Genomic DNA, 21,987 nt, shown 5'->3' on the forward strand with positions numbered 1-21,987 from the left:
CACCATTTTAATCCGATTGGACCCTCGGTTCCATCAAATTCTAAAGGTTTACGGGCAGTGAATTCTTTGTAGGAGCATCCTACCCAATTTCTTGTGGAATTAGTTCCACTACTAGAACCAGATTTATTGTTGTTATTTTGCATTGCAGCCTGCACTGCAGCTATGTTCACAGCAAGGAAAACACGGAAGTCTTCCTCACTCATGTTCAAGTTCTGACGAGTCGTCGGTGCCATTTCCTTCAAAAATAGCCAAAAGAATTGAGTTAATCATATAGAATTTAAGAGTAGTCAATAGTATTTCGTAGCATAATATGAACTCTTTTATAAAAGCTTTTTCTTCATATTAGCGTTTTATAAGTTTTAATTCGGGTAATACCTACCCGTTAAGTTCATACTTAGTAGCTACTATACAATTCAACTACTACGATTCTATAAGAAAAACTAAATACAATAATATTTAGCGTTCAAACTTTTATACAATATTTTTACAAATTTACAATACCGCTATTTTAGATATAGCATGAAATATAGCACACAATAAGACTACTTTCCATCCTTGGTCTTGTGGAACATAACCGTTGTGGCCGTTGACAAGACAGCATGTTGTAACGTCGTCAAAGGGACGAGGGTTTCGTAATGCCCAACAGCCCCGTAACAATCTAAAAACCTTGTTTCTTACCCCAACTACTGAATTCGTCACTTGTGGGAAGGTTTTATTTAAAAGTTGTAATCCGATGTTCTTTTCCTTACTTTGGTGAGAAGCGAGCATCACTAACCCGTAAGCATAACATGCTTCTTTATGTTGCATGTTAGAAGCTCTTTCTAACTCACGAAGTCCTACGTTAGGATATGTTGAGTCAAAATAGGTTCTTAACCCGTAGCGTAAAATTGCATTTGGGTTTCCCGCATTTAACGCTTTAAAGAAAACACAGCGTAACTTACGGTGTCCCCAATGTGATATACCCCATCTTTCAAATGAAATCCTTTTATAAACTAAGGCATGCCTGGAACGTTCTTCAAATATTCTACAAACTAATTTTGCCGTAAATAATTGTGCCGACGAATTCTGACCGACTTTAGACAAAATTTCATCAATCATGTCCCCGGGTAGGTCTTCTAAATTTTTTGGTTGTCTATCCTTAACGTCCATTGTGTTTTTATACTGTAAAATAGACGACAATTAGATTCGTAAAAGATAATAATACAAGCAATTTTCACATACAACAAGAAAAGTACAAGCACACTTATTTTACATATTTTACACCTCATGAATACAACTCTTTATTCCGACTCACTAGTTTCTTCCTCTTCGGACCTGTTTCGTTTTGCTAATTTTCTAAGGATATATGATGTTCCTCTAATACGAGCCGTTTTTTTCACAAATGGTTTAGAAAAACCTGGTGGCTTAGAGGTTCCCGGGTTATTGTTACAACTTAAGAAATACGGGTGTTGACGATACATATAAAGTTCATCGGAGTTGGAATTAGGTTTCTCTATTTTGATGCCCTTTCCCTTATTATTTTCTTTTGATTTTTCAAATTGGGTCTAGGTAATTTCTATAACATCATCTGAATCCTCATCGGGATCCGATTCAACGGAAAATTGGTAATCTTCCTAATATTTTGCTTCCTCAGCGGAAACACCATTGACAATTATTAATTTTGGTCCATTAGTTGAGGATTTTCTTTTATTTATCTGTTTTTCAGTGGTTCCTAAAATTTCCCCCTCCGGAACCTCATCTTCCGGTTCCTCTTCTTCCGGTTCCTCCTCTTCCGGTTCCTCTTCTTCCGGTTCCTCTTCTTCCAGTTCCTCTTCGGAAATTTGTGAATCTTCCCGAAATATATTCGACTCTTCATTATTATTAGGTGAGTGGATGGGATTTGTACTAGAGGTAGACATCTATCACACATTATCAAATACGTTAAGAGATTAATATATCACATAATATTTACATGTTAAATATATATAGTTTTCAACAAAAAGTATTAAGCAATCGTTTTTAAAGAAAAATATACGGTCGAAGTCCAGACTCACTAATACATCCTACATACTCGATAAGACACACTAATGTAAATTTCTGGTTCTCTAAGACCAACGCTAGGATACCAACTGAAATGTCCCGTTCATATCAATTTATAAACGTTCCATATTAATTGATTTAGTTGCGAGGTTTTGACCTCTATATGAGACGTTTTTTAAAGACTGCATTCAATTTTAAAACAAACCATAACCTTTATTTTATCGATAAAGGTTTAAAAATATTACAACGATTATCAAATAATGATAATCTAAAATATAGCGTTTTCACACGATTATTACATAATGGTTTACAATAATATTACACATCAATTTAAGTTTTCGAATGCAGTTTTTAAACAATATTATACAAGCATGCTGACTCCAACTCTTGTCCATAAATTAGCATGCAACAGCGGAAACTCTTAATAATCACCTGAGAATAAACATGCTTTAAACGTCAATAAAAATGTTGGTGAGTTATAGGTTTAACCTATATATTTATCAAATCATAATAATAGACCACAAGATTTCATATTTCCATTTCTCATAAACAACATGCAATCTGCATAAAAATCATTCATATAATGAACACCTGGTAACCGACCTTAACAGGATGCATATAGAATATCCTCATCATTCTGGGACTCTCATCGGACATGATAAATCGAAGTACTAAAGCATCCGTAACTCGGATGAGGCTTATTGGGCCAAATAGATCTATCTTTAGGATTCGCGTCAATTGGTGGCAATTATAATAAACACCAATTCTTAGGCTACCAAGCTAAAAAGGGGCATATTCGGTTCGATAATTCAACATAGAATGTAATTTTGATCATTTGTGTCTATTTTGTAAAACATTTATAAAATTGCATGTATTCTCATCTCAAAAATAATAAATTTTAAAAGTGGGACTATAACACACTTTCACATATTTTTCCTTCGTTGAAAATAAGACTTGGCCACTGGTCGATTCACGAACCTATAACAAATATGTACATATATATCAAAGTATGATTTAAATATATTCACAACATTTTTTATTACATTTTTATGATTTAAGTTTGTTAAGTTAGCAGTCCTCGTTAGTAACCTACAACTAGTTGTCCACAGTTAGATGTGCTGAAATAAATCAATATATATTATCTCGAATCAATCCATGACCCAGTGTATACAAGTCTCAGGCTAGATCACAACTCAAAGTATATATATTATTTTGGAATCAACCTCAACCCTGTATAGCTAACTCAAACATTACTGCATATAGATAGTCTATGGTTGTTCCGAAATATATATATAGATGGGTCGATATGATATGTCAAAACATTACATACGTGTCTATGGTATCCCAAGATTACATAATATGTATAATACAATATAAATTAGTTAGGATATGTTTAGTCTAGATTTGTTACAAAATTTTCGTAGCTAAAACTAGCAAATTTATCCAAAAAAATTTTACCCGTCATTTCTTCTTTTCAAATCTGTTTTGAGTGATTCAAGTTGCTATGGTTTCATAATGAACTGAAATTTATGAAACTAAACAGAAAAAGTATAAGTTTATAGTCGGAAATACAGGTTACGATCATTTTTTAAAGAGGTAGTCATTTCTGTCGAAAGAACGACATCTTGATGACCATTTTGAAAAACATACTTCCACTTTGTGTTTAACCATGATTTTTGGATATAGTATCATGTTCATATGTAATATAATTTTTACAAAAAACAAACTTCCAATTCAAATATTAAGATAGTTTTTATTTTTCTAACCCAAAACAGCCCCCGATTTCACTACGACGGCGTATGTCCGGTTTTACAGTGTTCTTCGTATTTCCAGGTTTTAAATCATTAAGTTAGCATATCATATAGATATATAACATGTGTTTAGTTGATTTTAAAAGTCAAGTTAGAAGGATTAACTTTGTTTGCAAACAAGTTTAGAATTAATTAAACTATGTTCTAGTGATTACAAGTTTAAATCTTCGAATAAGATAGCTTTATATGTATGAATCGAATGATGTTATGAACATCATTACTACCTCAAGTTTTGTGGATAAACCTACTGAAAAAAATAAAAATAGATCTAGCTTCAAAGGATCCTTGGATGGCTTGAAAGTTCTTGAATTAGAATCATGACACGAAAACAAGTTCAAGTAAGATTTCCACTCGAAATAAGATTGTTATAGTTATAGAAATTGAATCAAAGTTTGAGTATGAGTATTACCTTGAATTAGAAAGATATCTTACTGTAAATAAGAAAGATTTCTTGATATTGAATGATCACTTGAAATGGATTTGCAAGATTGGAAGTAAGCTAGCAAGTTTGAAAGATTTCTTGAAGTGTTCTTGAATGGTTGTTTTTATGATGATTAAAGCTTGTAATTGAAGCTAAAAGATGGTGAAAATGCTTGGAGATAATCAAGTATGATGTTAGGAGTATTTTGATATAGAATTTGGAGTGTAAGTATGAGAAAATGGAATGGAAAAATGGGGTGAAATCATAAAAACGGGATTACTTGTTATAAAGAAAAAAAAAGATCCTTAAGTTTGTTTTTTGCTCATTAGTCATACAAGTTGTTAAATAATGGTTCCACATGTTTTTGACTCTAATATGGCTGCTAAGAATGAATGATTAAAGGTGTATATACCAATAGTAAATACATCTAGCAGCTGTATATTGTACGAGTATGAATACGGGTACATACGAGTAGAATTGTTGATGAAAATGAATGAGAATGTAATTGTGAGCATTTTTGCTAAGTATAAGTACTTTGATATGTGTCTTGAAGTCTTTCAAAAGTGTACTAATGCATATTAATACACTACATGTATATACATTTTAACTGAGTCGTTAAGTCACCGTTAGTAGTTACATGTAAGTGTTGTTTTGAAACCTTTAAGTTAACGATCTTGTTAAATGTAATTAATCCATTGTTATAATACTTAAATAAAATGTTAAATTGTTATGTTATCATAATAACATAGTATATTGATAAGGCTAAAAAGGAACATATATTTCATAGCAATATCCCTCCTAAATAATAGGTTTTCATATGTAATTGTATTATATTTTCATTGTAATTGTTTAAATAAATAAGTGCGAAGACAAAAGGCGAAAACGAAGATTTGAAGACGCAAACGTCCAAAAAGCTCAAACGTACAAGTTACACTCCAAGTGGTTCAATATATTGATGAGAAACGTCTCAAAATTACAAAAGTACAAGCCGCAAAATGCAAAGTACAAGATATTAAATTGTACGCAAGGACGTTCGAAAATTCGGAACCGAGACATGAACCAACTTTCAACGCTCGACGCAACGGAGCTAAAATTACAAGTTAACTATGCTCAAGAATATAATATAATATTTAAATAATTCATAATAAGAATAATAATAAATAATAAAAAGTTGTTAATTGAGCATAGTTAAGGGGTCATAAGTGAAAATTTCAAATCAACATTTGCCTATAAAATGGAATTCACGTAGTAATGAAAAAGAACACCTTTCTTCATATTTCTTTCTCTCTTCTGTAATATGTAATATATATTTATATTATAATTTTAATATAAGTTAATTTTAATAATAAAGTTATGGTTTAGTTGGGTTATTGTAAGAAATATTTTACGGGTTTTAAGTCGAAATTCTGTCCGTGCAACGCTACGCGATTAATCACCACTGTAAGCTATGTTCTTCCTTTTTAATTTAATGTCTCGTAACTAAGTTATTATTATGCTTATTTGAGCCGAAGTAATCGTGATGTTGGGCTAAAATATTAAGACGGGGTTATTGGGCTTTGTACCATAATTAAGGTTTGGGCAAAAGACCGACACTTGTGGAAATTGGACTATTGACTATTAATAGATGGGGGGTATTGTCTAATTGAGTGACAACTCATTGGAGTCTGTCGAACCTATCTTCAAATTAATTATCCTAATAATTAATAATGATTATGGTTGTCCTATTTAGTGACGTTCATATGGAATCTATTATAATCATTTAATTAATTATTCGGGTTGGGTAATTGATTATTCAAACTGATCAAGTGGGTAAATTAATATTCATATCTAATCAAAACAGGGGTAGATTACATACAGTGATAACTGGTGTAATTGTTGACAGAAGTGATAACTGCGTCACAGTTTAAATCCTTAATTAGTTGGAATATTTGACTTCGGGTATAAGGGTAATTTGACGAGGACACTCGCACTTTATATTTATGACCGATGGACTATTATGGATAAAAACCAGATAGGTATCAAATAAACCATGACAAAGGACAATTAACCCATGGGCATAAAACTAAAATCAAAACGTCAAACATCATGATTACGGAAGTTTAAATAAGCATAATCCTTTTATTTCATATTCTATCGCAATTTTATTTATTGTTATTTTATTTATCGTCATTTATATATTTTACGCACTTTAATTATTGTCATTTATCTTTGCGCTTAAAATATAGAATCGACAAACCGGTCATTAAACGGTAAAACCCCCCTTTTATAATAATATTACTACTTATATAATTATATATATTTTGTATAAATATAGTTGTTAAAAATATAGTAAGTATCACCAGCTCCCTGTGGAACGAACCGGACTTACTAAAAACTACACTACTCTACGATTAGGTACACTGCCTATAATGTTGTAGCAAGGTTTAGGTATATCCCATCCGTAAATTAATAAAACTTGTGTCATATTTTGTAGTAAAAATAATACTATTTCGTACCCTCACGCTACATCATCATATATAAATATATCTTAACATCATATATATATATATGTTAAAATACTATTACAACGATAATCGTTACATATCTGTCTCGTTTCGAAATCCTTAAGTTAGTAGTCTTGTTTTTACATATGCAGTTCATTGTTAACACACTTAATGATTTACTTAATTATCATTTTATCATGTTAAATTTAGTGTAACAATATTTTAATATGATACATATGTATTTAGTAAGACGTTGTTATAACGATAATCGTTATATATATCATTTTCGAGTTTCTTAAATCAATAATCTCATTTGTTTGTATATAACTCATTGTTAACATATTTTTGGAGATACTTACTTATCATAATCTCATGTTAACCATATATATATATATATATATATCCATTTATATAGCATCATGTAGTTTTTACAAGTTTTTAACATTCGTGAATCGTCGGTCAACTTGGGTGGTCAATTGTCTATATGAAACTCATTTCAAATAATCAAGTCTTAACAAGTTTGATTGCTTATCATGTTGGAAATATTTAATCATGTAAATATCAATCTCATTTAATATATATAAACATGGAAAAGTTCGGGTCACTACATGCAGTACTTGATGTGTCAGATACTGAAGAGAAGATTGTTAGTAAGGTTCAAGGGCATGAGATAACTGTTTCTAAGTCTGTGATAAGGAAGATTTTAGGTTTTGATGATGAGAGATGTTACCACATGATGCTCAATCGAGAAAGGATACATGGATGTTTCAAGAGATGTGCTTATTCTGGCTATATCTCGGGTAAATCTGAGCTGATGAAGACTCTACTGCCTCCACAGTTTAGATATCTTGCTCACGTGATCATGCATTGTTTGAGTGGTCGTAAAGTTAGGTTTGACAAGTTGAATGAGAGAGTGCAAAGCATGTTTGTGGCACTTATTCTAGAGCTCCATATGATTTCTCAGGATTTGTTTACTACTACTTCAAAGCAAATCTATTCAGTTCTACTCAGAGATACCTGATCTATGCCCGTTTTCTTCAATTAATCATTAATGATGCTGCACCCGAGTTACCAAAGCTTGAAGAGGATATTATTCACCTTAAGCCGATGAATCTGATTACTTTTCGAAGGATGGAGGAGACAAGAAACGAAGATTTGAAGCCTGATTTTAATAGAAATCTTATTTGTCATCTGATCAAAGAAAACTATCGATGTCCAGCTGGTAATGCGTGGAGAAATGAGGGTTCAGACTCTGACTACGAAGTTTCTGATAAGGAAGGTGAAGGTGATAATCAACGAGCTACTGATGAAGCTCAAGGAGGAGGTAATGTTGATGATGAGATTATCGAAGGTGATGATGAAGCGACTGAGGAAGATGTTAGTTTCAAAAAAAAAGAAGAGGAAAGGCAAAGAACAGATGACTGAACAACCGAAGAAGAAGGAGAAGAGAACTAAATATCAGTTTGATTCACCTCAAAAGTCATCTCAAGGAGGTTCTAAGCAACAGGCTCAGAGATAACCATCCAGTTTCATGAAGGATGCAAGAGCTACTGCTACCGTACCAAGACCTGCCCCAGTTTTTAGGACCTTAGAATTTTCTCTATTTCTTATCTAATTCTCAAACGGAAAGAAAAATTATTTAAGCGGTTAATTTAATAGACGTTGACATTTTTCTGGTTCGTAGTAATAGTTGGATTTGTTAGTGACTAGTTGTGGGCTTCCGATTTAAAGGGTCCTGGCTACCTGCTACATCTTTTGGCTATTCGAAACGTGGGCAAAATCAGAAAAGTCTATTAATTGGACAACTTATATAAGTTTTTCTTATTTTTTTTATAACTACTAGGATATTCTGTGAATGCACCGAGCAAAACGTTCGTCGCCGGTCATACGTTCACCACCTGTAACTCGATCAAGACATCTAGCAAATATTGTCGCCGTTGATTTTTCTTTAGAATCGTCATCTAGTCGAACAAGAACTCCAACTCAAATTTCCGATAATCCATCTTTTGAACCCGACTTCACAATTAAGAACCCGGAGCATATTCAAGGACAATTCCAAGATCTTGAACCACTAATTATTCCTCCTGAGCCACAAACCATTAAATCAGAATCCTCTAGTGATTCGTATTCAACAAATTCAATTATGGAAGTAACGGAACCTCTAAGTATGGAAGATCGAATGAGAGCCACACGCACGGGCCAAGGTCACGCCATTATTAAGCCAGAAGTTAATGCGCCAGATTATGAAATCAAAGGACAAATTCTACACATGGTAACTAACCAATGCCAATTCAGTGGTGCACCGAATGAAGATCCTAACGAACACCTTCGTACGTTTAAAAGAATTTGTACACTATTCAAAATCCGAGAAGTGGAAGATGAGCAGATCTATCTCATGTTGTTTCCCTGGACTTTAAAGGGAGAAGCCAAAGATTGGTTAGAATCGTTACCTGAAGGGGCGATTGACACATGGGATGTTTTAGTTGAGAAATTTCTTCAAAGATTCTTTCCGGCATCTAAAGCCGTGAGACTTCAAGGAGAAATTGCCACGTTCGTGCAAAAAACCAAATGAAACATTATATGAGGCGTGGACAAGATTCGGAAGGATGTTGAGAGGATGTCCTCAACACGGTTTAGACACTTACCAAATAGTACAAATATTCTACCAAGGTGTCAACGTTGCTACACGAAAAGACATCGACATAACAGCTGGTGGTTCCATTATGAAGAAAACCGCAACTGAAGCTTACAAAATTATTGATAACACAGCCTCCCACTCGCATGAGTGGCACCAAGAAAAAGATATTGTTCGTTCATCTAAAGCGGCTAGAGCCAATTCTAGCCATGACTTTGATTCCGTTTCAGCAAAAATAGATGCTTTCGAAAGACGAATGGAAAAGATGAATAAAGATATTCACGCAATACGAATCAGTTGTGAGCAATACGGTGGACCACACTTATTGAAAGATTGTCACATTGAACCAACGATGGAACAACGAGAGAATGTTTCCTATATGAACCAAAGGCCGGGAAATAATTATCAAAATAATTATCAACCGCCAAAGCTAAACTTCAATCGAAATCAAAACATTCTTTACAATCCAAATGGACCCAACAATAATTCGTACAACCAACAAGGTCCGAATAACCAACCGACTCAAAACAACACTTTCAATCAACAAAGACCTAGCTTGTATAAACCATCACAACAAACCGAAGAGAAAAAGCCAAATCTAGAAGAAATGATGGCAAAGCTAATGGAATCTCAAACACAATTTATTACATCTCAAACCCAAACGAATGAGAGGTTTGATCAGTCATTAAGAACTCAACAAGCTTCCATTTTGAATCTAGAAAAACACGTAGGTACTCTTGCTAGCATGATGAGTGAGAGGGAACAAGGAAAGCTACCGAGTAATACTGAAGTAAATCCTCGGAATGAAAATGTTAATATGGTTTCAATAAATTCTGAAAAACCAGCATCAGAAGATGGGGAGGTTTTAGATGTAAGTAACAATGAAGAAGTTACACCACCACCACCACCCGAGTATGTAAAGCCAGTGGTGGCACCATACAGACCACCCATCCCGTTTCCAAGAAAAGGAGTTGAGTATGAGCAAGTAATAGGTAATAAAGTTTGTGATACCTCTGGAAAGAAGAAGAAGAAGAATAAAAAAGTGCAAGAAATAAAAACAGTAGAAGTAAACCCGGTGAAGACAGTTCCACCAAATCCTCCACCTAGGGTAGGTGATCCGGGTGAATTTATTGTTCCTTATCTACTTAGTGACTGTGTCATGTATGATGCACTAGCAGATTTAGGTTCAAGTGTGAGTGTTATGCCTCTTTCATTATATAAGAGATTAGGTGTAGGTGAGTTAACTCCAACGGATATGAGTGTTCGACTCTTTGATCAAACCATTAAGCACCCAGTTGGAATTGCTGACAACCTACCCGTTCAAGTAGGCAATTTAACCTTTCTAGTCGAATTTATTGTCATTGACATAGAAGAGGACCCAAACATTCCTCTAATTTTAGGTCGGCCATTCTTAGCGTCCACCAAGGCATTATTTGATGTAGGAAATGGAAGAATGACACTTAAAAGTGGTGACAAATCGATCACCTTTATGATTCGAAAGTCTAAATCTCCACCAGCCAAAACCGTTGAACCAGTAAAAACAATTGGTAAGAACCATGTGCTTTTACCAACTCCAACGGTAATACTTAGCAATAATGAAACGCCTAAGTGTGGGGAAAATGAAGTAACACCTAATGATGACATGATAACAAAGAACCCCGTTGTTGATACGAAATTAAATGATCCCGTTATTAATAGTTCAATGAAGAAACTTATTAAACGGATTCGCGATGCTAGAACCAAGGGGAACTTTAAGTTATGTAACCGGTTAGTATCCAATCTATCACCTAAAGAAAAGGAGAAACTAGTTGAAATTGTGGATATTACACAGGAATCCGACCAATGGCTTAAAGAGAAAGTCACAGATATGCAAGTTGATTATGGACCAAAAGAAATTGACAATGAAGACACCACAACTACCTAAGTGTGGGGAGATTCAAGTGTTTTAAAAAGAGAATGCTATCTAGAGTTAGTTGTTCTATTCTCGTGTAGTTCCGAGAATGGAATCCGATTGGTCTTTTCCGCTAGCAGACACTAAAGAACTAGTTTTCTCCCTCCATTCTGAATTTTTGTTTTGTAGGTTTTTTTATGAAATTAATATGCATTTTAATTTAAGTTTTTAAAAACAAAATTTACTTTAATTCATTAAGTTTAAAAAATTATTTCTAAAATTCGTCGTGAGTTAAAGACTAGGTCGTTGAGCCGAAATTGCTTTACCCGAGGGCGGGGCGACAAATTTTGTTATCATTATTTTTAATTTTATTGATTTAAAGTATGCCAAAAATATTATACTTTATAAATTTTTGAAAAGTGGGGTTATAAACCAAACTTCAAAAATATATATATATATATATATATATATATATATATATATATATATATATATATATATATGTGTTTGTATTTTATCTTATGTACACAACAGGGTAAAACAGCGCACTTTCAAAGACTGTCATTAAGTTCAACAAAAAGCTACTAATTTTGATGACAAGGCGCAAAATATCAAATGTGATGTAAAATAATATGCTTACAAACTGGGTATTTTTAATCACTTTTCTACACTAATCACCCTCATGAATTTATAATTATAGTCTGATTTCATGCAAATGAGGGCATTGCAGGATCTCAAGTGTGGGGAAGGGTTATAAATTCTCTCGGGTTTACACTTAGTTTATTTGCCAAATTTTGTGAAAATTTGAAAATTTTTCAATTAAATGAAGTCAAAATCATGTTTATACATATTTATGAACGGTGAAAACTAGGTGATAATACCGAAATTATCGTTACCTCGGAAAGGACATAAATTGAGAAACACCCTAAAACGCTTGAATTCATTTAAAATGAAATAGAAGAAAATAAAAAGGCAAAGAAAGAAACTAAGTGTGGGAAGAATGTACCAAGTTATTCAATTTAAAACATATATCACATATTTTTGTATAAGAATTATTGCAGGTACTTTTGCTTTGGACGATACTAATCAGTTTTACCCGGTTTACTGTAATATATTTTAAAGAAAGATGGATCTACACGATGAATCAATTCCATCATTAAAAGGAAGTAAAGTCTTCCGAAAAAGACACGCGCTTCTTGATTTAGGTCATGAAGTTGTCGTCCAGACCAGTTGTAGGTTGACGAAAAATCTAGAAAAGTCATCTCTAAAATCAGCAGGAAATCCACGGACCTCAGCATCAAACAGGGTTGCCAAGTGGTCAGATTTATCCTAACCATGAGAAGGATTTATCTCGTACAATGGGGGGGCACCGTGCAAATTAGCTTGATAAGACTACTGAATCAGATCCCCAGAAAGGATAATCTCCTTAAAAGATCAAAAATCAGCTTTTAAGACTGATATTACTCAATCCTTGAGATTGACCTTAAAGATTGAGAATTCAAACTCATGGAATTCGATGATGTCTAAACTCGAGCTTGAACGAGAAAATATTTTGATCAAAATTAAAACCGATTTGTTTTCTGAAAACCCATTTTCAATGCGTTCATTACCATTGAACGTAAAATCCTAGGAATTCACCTGGAATTCATTAGGTCACCTGAACCAAATCGGGTGTCAACAGTAAGAACGGTGGTTGCATAGCATGGTCGGAGACAGGACCTTGTGCCAGATCGAAAAATTATAGGATGATCTTTACTATTGCTCCTACCAAGGATAGTACTAGCATCCGACATGTTAAAAAGACCATAATCATCTGCATGTCACGGGACATTGCCTTAACAGTTTCTTGTTCATCGCTTTCCTTTACAACCGGACGGTAGTTTACCGAAAGGTAATATACGGAACAAGTAAACTGGATGTGTGCTTTCCGATACAGGGATAGCAGTGGATTACACGAACCTAAAAGTTTTAGCCAAAATATTGATCCACAAATATATTTTGCAACACCGATGGTGGATCAAATCAGAAAACTTGTCTAGGGTAAAATTTAGCTTGAATTTTCAAAAGATCAAAAGTTTTCATAAAGATCCAATTTCCTAACGGATCTAAATTTTCATAAGTCATGTGGGACTGTAAACCGCCTTTCAAATGTGCACTTTGCTTTGGAAACCGAAAGTAAATCGGCTATTTGATTGCAAGTGTCGTTGACCTAAACCCGAGGCAACTGTGGATGACACACCCACCTTTAACCATGGTTCTATCGTTACTATCATTGTTTATACCACCATATCAAAATCACTGATGTACAAAGTGTGATGAATAAAAAAGTGATTCATGTATGTTTTTATTTCAAGTTCTGTATTGCTTGAGGACAAGCAACGCTCAAGTGTGGGGATATTTGATAAGGCTAAAAAGGAACATATATTTCATAGCAATATCCCTCCTAAATAATAGGTTTTCATATGTAATTGTATTATATTTTCATTGTAATTGTTTAAATAAATAAGTGCGAAGACAAAAGGCGAAAACGAAGATTTGAAGACGCAAACGTCCAAAAAGCTCAAACGTACAAGTTACACTCCAAGTGGTTCAATATATTGATGAGAAATGTCTCAAAATTACAAAAGTACAAGCCGCAAAATGCAAAGTACAAGATATTAAATTGTACGCAAGGACGTTCGAAAATTCGGAACCGAGACATGAACCAACTTTCAACGCTCGACGCAACGGAGCTAAAATTACAAGTTAACTATGCTCAAGAATATAATATAATATTTAAATAATTCATAATAAGAATAATAATAAATAATAAAAAGTTGTTAATTGAGCATAGTTAAGGGGTCATAAGTGAAAATTTCAAATCAACATTTGCCTATAAAATGGAATTCACGTAGTAATGAAAAAGAACACCTTTCTTCATATTTCTTTCTCTCTTCTGTAATATGTAATATATATTTATATTATAATTTTAATATAAGTTAATTTTAATAATAAAGTTATGATTTAGTTGGGTTATTGTAAGAAATATTTTATGGGTTTTAAGTCGAAATTCTGTCCGTGCAACGCTACGCGATTAATCACCACTGTAAGCTATGTTCTTCCTTTTTAATTTAATGTCTCGTAACTAAGTTATTATTATGCTTATTTGAGCCGAAGTAATCGTGATGTTGGGCTAAAATATTAAGACGGGGTTATTGGGCTTTGTACCATAATTAAGGTTTGGGCAAAAGACCGACACTTGTGGAAATTGGACTATTGACTATTAATAGATGGGGGGTATTGTCTAATTGAGTGACAACTCATTGGAGTCTGTCGAACCTATCTTCAAATTAATTATCCTAATAATTAATAATGATTATGGTTGTCCTATTTAGTGACGTTCATATGGAATCTATTATAATCATTTAATTAATTATTCGGGTTGAGTAATTGATTATTCAAACTGATCAAGTGGGTAAATTAATATTCATATCTAATCAAAACAGGGGTAGATTACATACAGTGATAACTGGTGTAATTGTTGACAGAAGTGATAACTGCGTCACAGTTTAAATCCTTAATTAGTTGGAATATTTGACTTCGGGTATAAGGGTAATTTGACGAGGACACTCGCACTTTATATTTATGACCGATGGACTATTATGGATAAAAACCAGATAGGTATCAAATAAACCATGACAAAGGACAATTAACCCATGGGCATAAAACTAAAATCAAAACGTCAAACATCATGATTACGGAAGTTTAAATAAGCATAATCCTTTTATTTCATATTCTATCGCAATTTTATTTATTGTTATTTTATTTATCGTCATTTATATATTTTACGCACTTTAATTATTGTCATTTATCTTTGCGCTTAAAATATAGAATCGACAAACCGGTCATTAAACGGTAAAACCCCCCTTTTATAATAATATTACTACTTATATAATTATATATATTTTGTATAAATATAGTTGTTAAAAATATAGTAAGTATCACCAGCTCCCTGTGGAACGAACCGGACTTACTAAAAACTACACTACTCTACGATTAGGTACACTGCCTATAATGTTGTAGCAAGGTTTAGGTATATCCCATCCGTAAATTAATAAAACTTGTGTCATATTTTGTAGTAAAAATAATACTATTTCGTACCCTCACGCTACATCATCATATATAAATATATCTTAACATCATATATATATATATATGTTAAAATACTATTACAACGATAATCGTTACATATCTGTCTCGTTTCGAAATCCTTAAGTTAGTAGTCTTGTTTTTACATATGCAGTTCATTGTTAACACACTTAATGATTTACTTAATTATCATTTTATCATGTTAAATTTAGTGTAACAATATTTTAATATGATACATATGTATTTAGTAAGACGTTGTTATAACGATAATCGTTATATATATCATTTTCGAGTTTCTTAAATCAATAATCTCATTTGTTTGTATATAACTCATTGTTAACATATTTTTGGAGATACTTACTTATCATAATCTCATGTTAACCATATATATATATATATATCCATTTATATAGCATCATGTAGTTTTTACAAGTTTTTAACATTCGTGAATCGTCGGTCAACTTGGGTGGTCAATTGTCTATATGAAACTCATTTCAAATAATCAAGTCTTAACAAGTTTGATTGCTTATCATGTTGGAAATATTTAATCATGTAAATATCAATCTCATTTAATATATATAAACATGGAAAAGTTCGGGTCACTACATGCAGTACTTGATGTGTCAGATACTGAAGAGAAGATTGTTAGTAAGGTTCAAGGGCATGAGATAACTGTTTCTAAGTCTGTGATAAGGAAGATTTTAGGTTTTGATGATGAGAGATGTTACCACATGACGCTCAATCGAGAAAGGATACATGGATGTTTCAAGAGATGTGCTTATTCTGGCTATATCTCGGGTAAATCTGAGCTGATGAAGACTCTACTGCCTCCACAGTTTAGATATCTTGCTCACGTGATCATGCATTGTTTGAGTGGTCGTAAAGTTAGGTTTGACAAGTTGAATGAGAGAGTGCAAAGCATGTTTGTGGCACTTATTCTAGAGCTCCATATGATTTCTCAGGATTTGTTTACTACTACTTCAAAGCAAATCTATTCAGTTCTACTCAGAGATACCTGATCTATGCCCGTTTTCTTCAATTAATCATTAATGATGCTGCACCCGAGTTACCAAAGCTTGAAGAGGATATTATTCACCTTAAGCCGATGAATCTGATTACTTTTCGAAGGATGGAGGAGACAAGAAACGAAGATTTGAAGCCTGATTTTAATAGAAATCTTATTTGTCATCTGATCAAAGAAAACTATCGATGTCCAGCTGGTAATGCGTGGAGAAATGAGGGTTCAGACTCTGACTACGAAGTTTCTGATAAGGAAGGTGAAGGTGATAATCAACGAGCTACTGGTGAAGCTCAAGGAGGAGGTAATGTTGATGATGAGATTATCGAAGGTGATGATGAAGCGACTGAGGAAGATGTTAGTTTCAAAAAAAAAGAAGAGGAAAGGCAAAGAACAGATGACTGAACAACCGAAGAAGAAGGAGAAGAGAACTAAATATCAGTTTGATTCACCTCAAAAGTCATCTCAAGGAGGTTCTAAGCAACAGGCTCAGAGATAACCATCCAGTTTCATGAAGGATGCAAGAGCTACTGCTACCGTACCAAGACCTGCCCCAACAACACCTCAGATCACCCCATCAGAATTCAAGACACAGTAAAATCTGTTGATGTCTTTGATCACCAAAATAACCAATCTGGAGAATCAAGCCATTGAGGACAAGAAGATCAGTGAAGCTAAGATTGAATCATTGGTAGAAGAAAACAAGAGGTTATCTGATAGATTGGACCGTCAGAAGGGAAAGACGGATGAAGAAGAAAGTATTGGCTATAAAGAGTGAGAATAAGGAGAAGTTGAAGGATTTGAACAATAAGATCGAATCGATTACCTCTGGTAAAACTAAGTTGATTAAGGAGAGAGGAGAAGAATTTTCTTTTGATTTGGGTGGTGATGATGAGAAAGACGATGAAGAAGATGCTGGAACTGGAGGGCCCTCTTTTGATATACCGTTAGTGATACCTATTTGAAGCTTTAATGAATATGGTGAGGTCTTTACTGCTGAATATTATATGAATTATTCAAATGTTTTTAATGATGCAGAAAAGGGGGACGTTCCACCAAGTGAGTTTCCATTAGAACAGCTTGCTGCTCTGGCATATGACAATGAAAACGATACGAAGAATGCAGAGTCAGTTGAAGCTAAAGACAAGGCTCCACAAGAAGGGCCAGCTGATGAAATCCCTCCCGAATCAATCCAAAATATCAACTTAAGCGATTTTGATAACCTGTTCGAAGATGAGAAGAGTGAAACTTATGTTGGTAAGGAAAGTGTTAAAGAAAATGTGATTTTCGAATCCGAATATGAGTTTGAGATAGAGTCTGAGGATGTCGAGGAAGAAGAAGAAGTGGAAATTGTTATGCCGTCGCTTACACCATACTCAAATCCATCACTCAATACATTAAGTGACTTCTTCAATTTGAGTAGTGATGTGAAACAGAAGAACTTAATTGAGTTAGAAAAAGCAAGGAAGGTATACAAAGAACAAGTGAAAGAAGTGGATGTTCTAATTGAAAAGAACAAGAAAATCCGACATGAGAAACTGCTCGTTGAGAAAGAAAGAAAAGAGTTTGAGCTGAAGAAGAAGAAACTCCGAGCCGAGCAAGCTAAAGCCGAGGCATGGAATGAGATCAATGAATGATTCAAACGTGATAGGGTTAAAGTAAATAGAAACGTTTAAGAAGACGAGATCTGTCAGAGTTGGTGGAAACAGAATTTCGTTAACCCTGATCAGTTGAATAAGCCAGAACTCGAGCCGAAGTTTGCTAGTTTCTATGAAAGGGGAAAGAGAACCAAGGGTAAAATACTAAGCTGGGGTTACTTCAAGGAAATCAATTGTTTCGCGATCAAGAGGGAAGGAGGAGTTGATTACATTGCACATCCTAGTCACTTCAAAACACTTCCGTACTTCAAGATCATTTAACTTACTAAGCTGAAGATGTTAAACGCTAAAGATTGTGACCTTTCCAAGTGGTTCCAGAGAAAACTCAGATATGAGTATAAGACAGGGAAATGGGACATCTTTAAGTCAACAGCCGCCAGGTTTTCCATGCAGCCGACAAAGAGAAATTCTAAAGGTGGACCTGCATGTGTTGTTAAGTTCCGTCCAGCAAAGTACATGAAGCAATCTCCATTGATGCCCTTACCCAAGGATATATGCAAAAACTTCAGTTGGTGGTTCTATGATGAGTTGTCGGAGGAAGCAGTGATCTTGACTGCGATTGAGAAGGAAGATGGAAGCATACAGTTTGACAATGTGAGGATTTTAGATCCTATGTGGCTGAGGAACTTATCGAGATTTGATGTGGAGACACTTCACCGCCATCACATTACGTTTAGAGATGATCGAGAAGAGGAAGCTATGAGATATCAATGTGTGATCGATGTCTACTATGCATACCTCAACAGAAACAGTGATGCTCAAAGCTCAAACCAAGTTCAAGCCAGCTAATCTATGTCGGATACTGTGTTGCTAGTTCGTATTTTGTTTTTGATGATGTATTTAGGCGAGAGAGAGAATCTGGATATGTACTTGATGTTAAACTGATGTTACTTTTGGACTTATATGTATTTCATGGGCGCTTACTTTATTGTAATCGATGGTCTAGGTCCTAGGGGGAGTTGTTGATGCATTTTATGTAAGTCCCTAGACATCTAACCTACGTCCATTGCAGGTACTTCAGTTTATGGGATACCATGATCGCTCGTTATTATCATATCTTTGTTTGTATGTGGTTACATGTACTGCAAGAACGCGATATGGATGTTTGACTATGTTAGACTTAGTCAGACGTGCGAGTGAAGTCTCACTCGTACGGCTGACAGGCTCATACGCACGGTTGATGCTGGGCTAAGTCACAATTATAACCTAAATGAGAAGACACGAGTGAGTGATCACCCATACGGCTGATGAAGCTAACTTGTACGTGTGATGGATTACTCGTACGGGTGAGTCAACAGCAGGGGTATATAAGTGTTATGTTCTTCATTTTAGGTTAAGCCTCTCACACACACACCACTCAGATCTGGTAACCCTAATCCAATTCTCTCTCAACCCAAATCACTCCAGTAGTGAATGATAGCTCTAGGCATTAATCTAATCACACAAATCCAATCCTTGTTGTGGTTTGACTAATTTATCCCAAAAAGCTCCTCATATTCACTAGTTATGGTTTGATTCACTAATTCCGCCTTTGTGTGAATTAAACCTGTTGATTTCGAAGTTCCTAGTCATGTTTCATCAATATAAAATATTATTATATAAAGATGTAATTATTAAATGATACATAATTAATAATATGTAATATTAATATATTAAATTTAATTACAAGTTATAAACTAAGTTATATTTATTATTACTTTCATTAATATCGATATGAATATTAACATCAGTATTATTAATATTATTTTTTTATACATATAAATATGAAATTTGATACATGTAACTTGTTATATCTTAATCATTATTTGTATTATTATTAGACATTATTATACCATTATCATTAAAAATAATTATTATTATAGTTATCATAAAAATAAATACAATTTATAATATTATTATGATAAATTTTATAGTTATTATTATCATTATCATTAATAATAATAATATCATTATTATTATTATTTATAATATTAGGAATATTATATTTATAGTTATAATTAATAATTAATAAGTTTAATTAATATACAGATATTTAAATATATACATTGGATATATATATATATATATATATATATATATATATATATATATATATATATATATATATATATATATATATATATACACGGATATATACAGAAACATTCATGAATCAGTTTTAAATCCCTTTCAACTTTATATTTTTTCTCTTCTTTTTCTGTACGATCGATTCCATCCCCATTACAAAAAAAACCACAATCAATTCATGTTTCTAGCTTTAATTATTCCTTACGTTCTATATAATCCAATACTGCAAATCATTAAGGGAAACAGAAACAATAGGTCTACACAAGCTCGTACCTCTGCTTATTATCAAATTTTCAAAATTTTGAATTCTTTATCAATTCTCAAAATCTATTAATGTGATATTATTAGGAATCGTTCATTTAAACCCTCTGTAAAATTTCAAGCATCAATTCATCATATTGATTTTGAATTTTGGAGTCAAAGTTTAGATTTCAAAAGTCAAAGAAATTGTTCTTGGTAAAATTTGAAATCCCTGTTATGTTTTAAGCTTAATTGATGATCCAGATAGTTTCTAGGGGTTACTTAAAATCGATTTCATGTTGAAATTTTTGTCTAAAACGATCTAGAATTCTATATGTGATTTTGAGTTCATGTTCTTGAATTTTTTGAAAAACAAATACTCAAATTCGAATCATATTTTAAAATCTATCAATGTACTCTTGTTAGGAATGTTTTACTCAAACTTTCTGCAAAATTGCAAGTTCCAATTCGTCAAATCAAATTCGAATTTGAAGAGTCAAACTTAGAATTCAAAAGTCAACTGATTTGTAATTTCTAAAATTCGAAATCATTTGAATGTTTTAGGTTCAATTGAGGATATATAAAGATTTTAAGAATGATTTAAGGCATAATTCGTGTTGTGAAAATTGTCCAAAACGATATTGAAATGGAAATAAAAAAAATAATCTTCTTCTCCTTAACAGCGACGAACAGGGTCTGTTGTATTTTTTTTATTTTTTTTCGTTTCCAAGGGATTCAACATCCATATCAGTTGTTTACCTTTCAGTTAAATGTCCCAAAAACAAAACTTAATACTCACTTGATGGTTCCCTGGACGATTTGAGTTGGTGATGAAGAAGATGAATATGGTTTTTAGTATAATAGAAATTAAAACGGGTATTATTCAGTAAAAACAGGAACGGAGGAGTGGTAAAGAGTGTTAGCGGGTGAGCGAGAGGTCTCGAGTCCCATCTGGAGCATTTCTTTTTAGGAGGGTATACACTTTATTCCCATTTCCATTATTATTATTATTATTATTATTATTATTATTATTATTATTATTATTATTATTATTATTATTATTTTTTTTTTTTTTTATTATTATAATTGTTAATGCTAATTATTATTATTATTGTTATTGTTATTGTTATGATAAATATTATTATTATTAACATTATTATTATGATTATTATTATTAATATTATTATTAGTTTTGTTATTATTAGTATTATAACTATTAATACTATTATTACTACTAATAATGGAATTAACTAGCAAATATTGTTTTTTATCATGATTATAACCACAATTATACTTATTAATATTATGGTCAAGTTAATTATTAGTATTACTAAAATAAAGTAATTACATATTATTATCATTTAAATAAGTGTTATTATCATAACTATAATAATTATTATCACCATAAATATTACTATTTAGGTTGTTATTATTATTACCACTAATATTACTATAAGTATTATTATTCGTTTCATTAAAATTAGTACTTGTATCATATTATAATTAATAGTATTAATATTATTATTACCACTTGTATTGTAATTATTATTAGTATTATAATCATCAATATAAGTACCGTAGTCATTATTAGAATTATTATCGTTATAATTATTATT

The sequence above is a fragment of the Rutidosis leptorrhynchoides genome, chromosome 1 (genome assembly GCF_046630445.1).
Source record: "Rutidosis leptorrhynchoides isolate AG116_Rl617_1_P2 chromosome 1, CSIRO_AGI_Rlap_v1, whole genome shotgun sequence".
In the NCBI taxonomy this organism is placed as follows: Eukaryota; Viridiplantae; Streptophyta; class Magnoliopsida; order Asterales; family Asteraceae; genus Rutidosis; species Rutidosis leptorrhynchoides.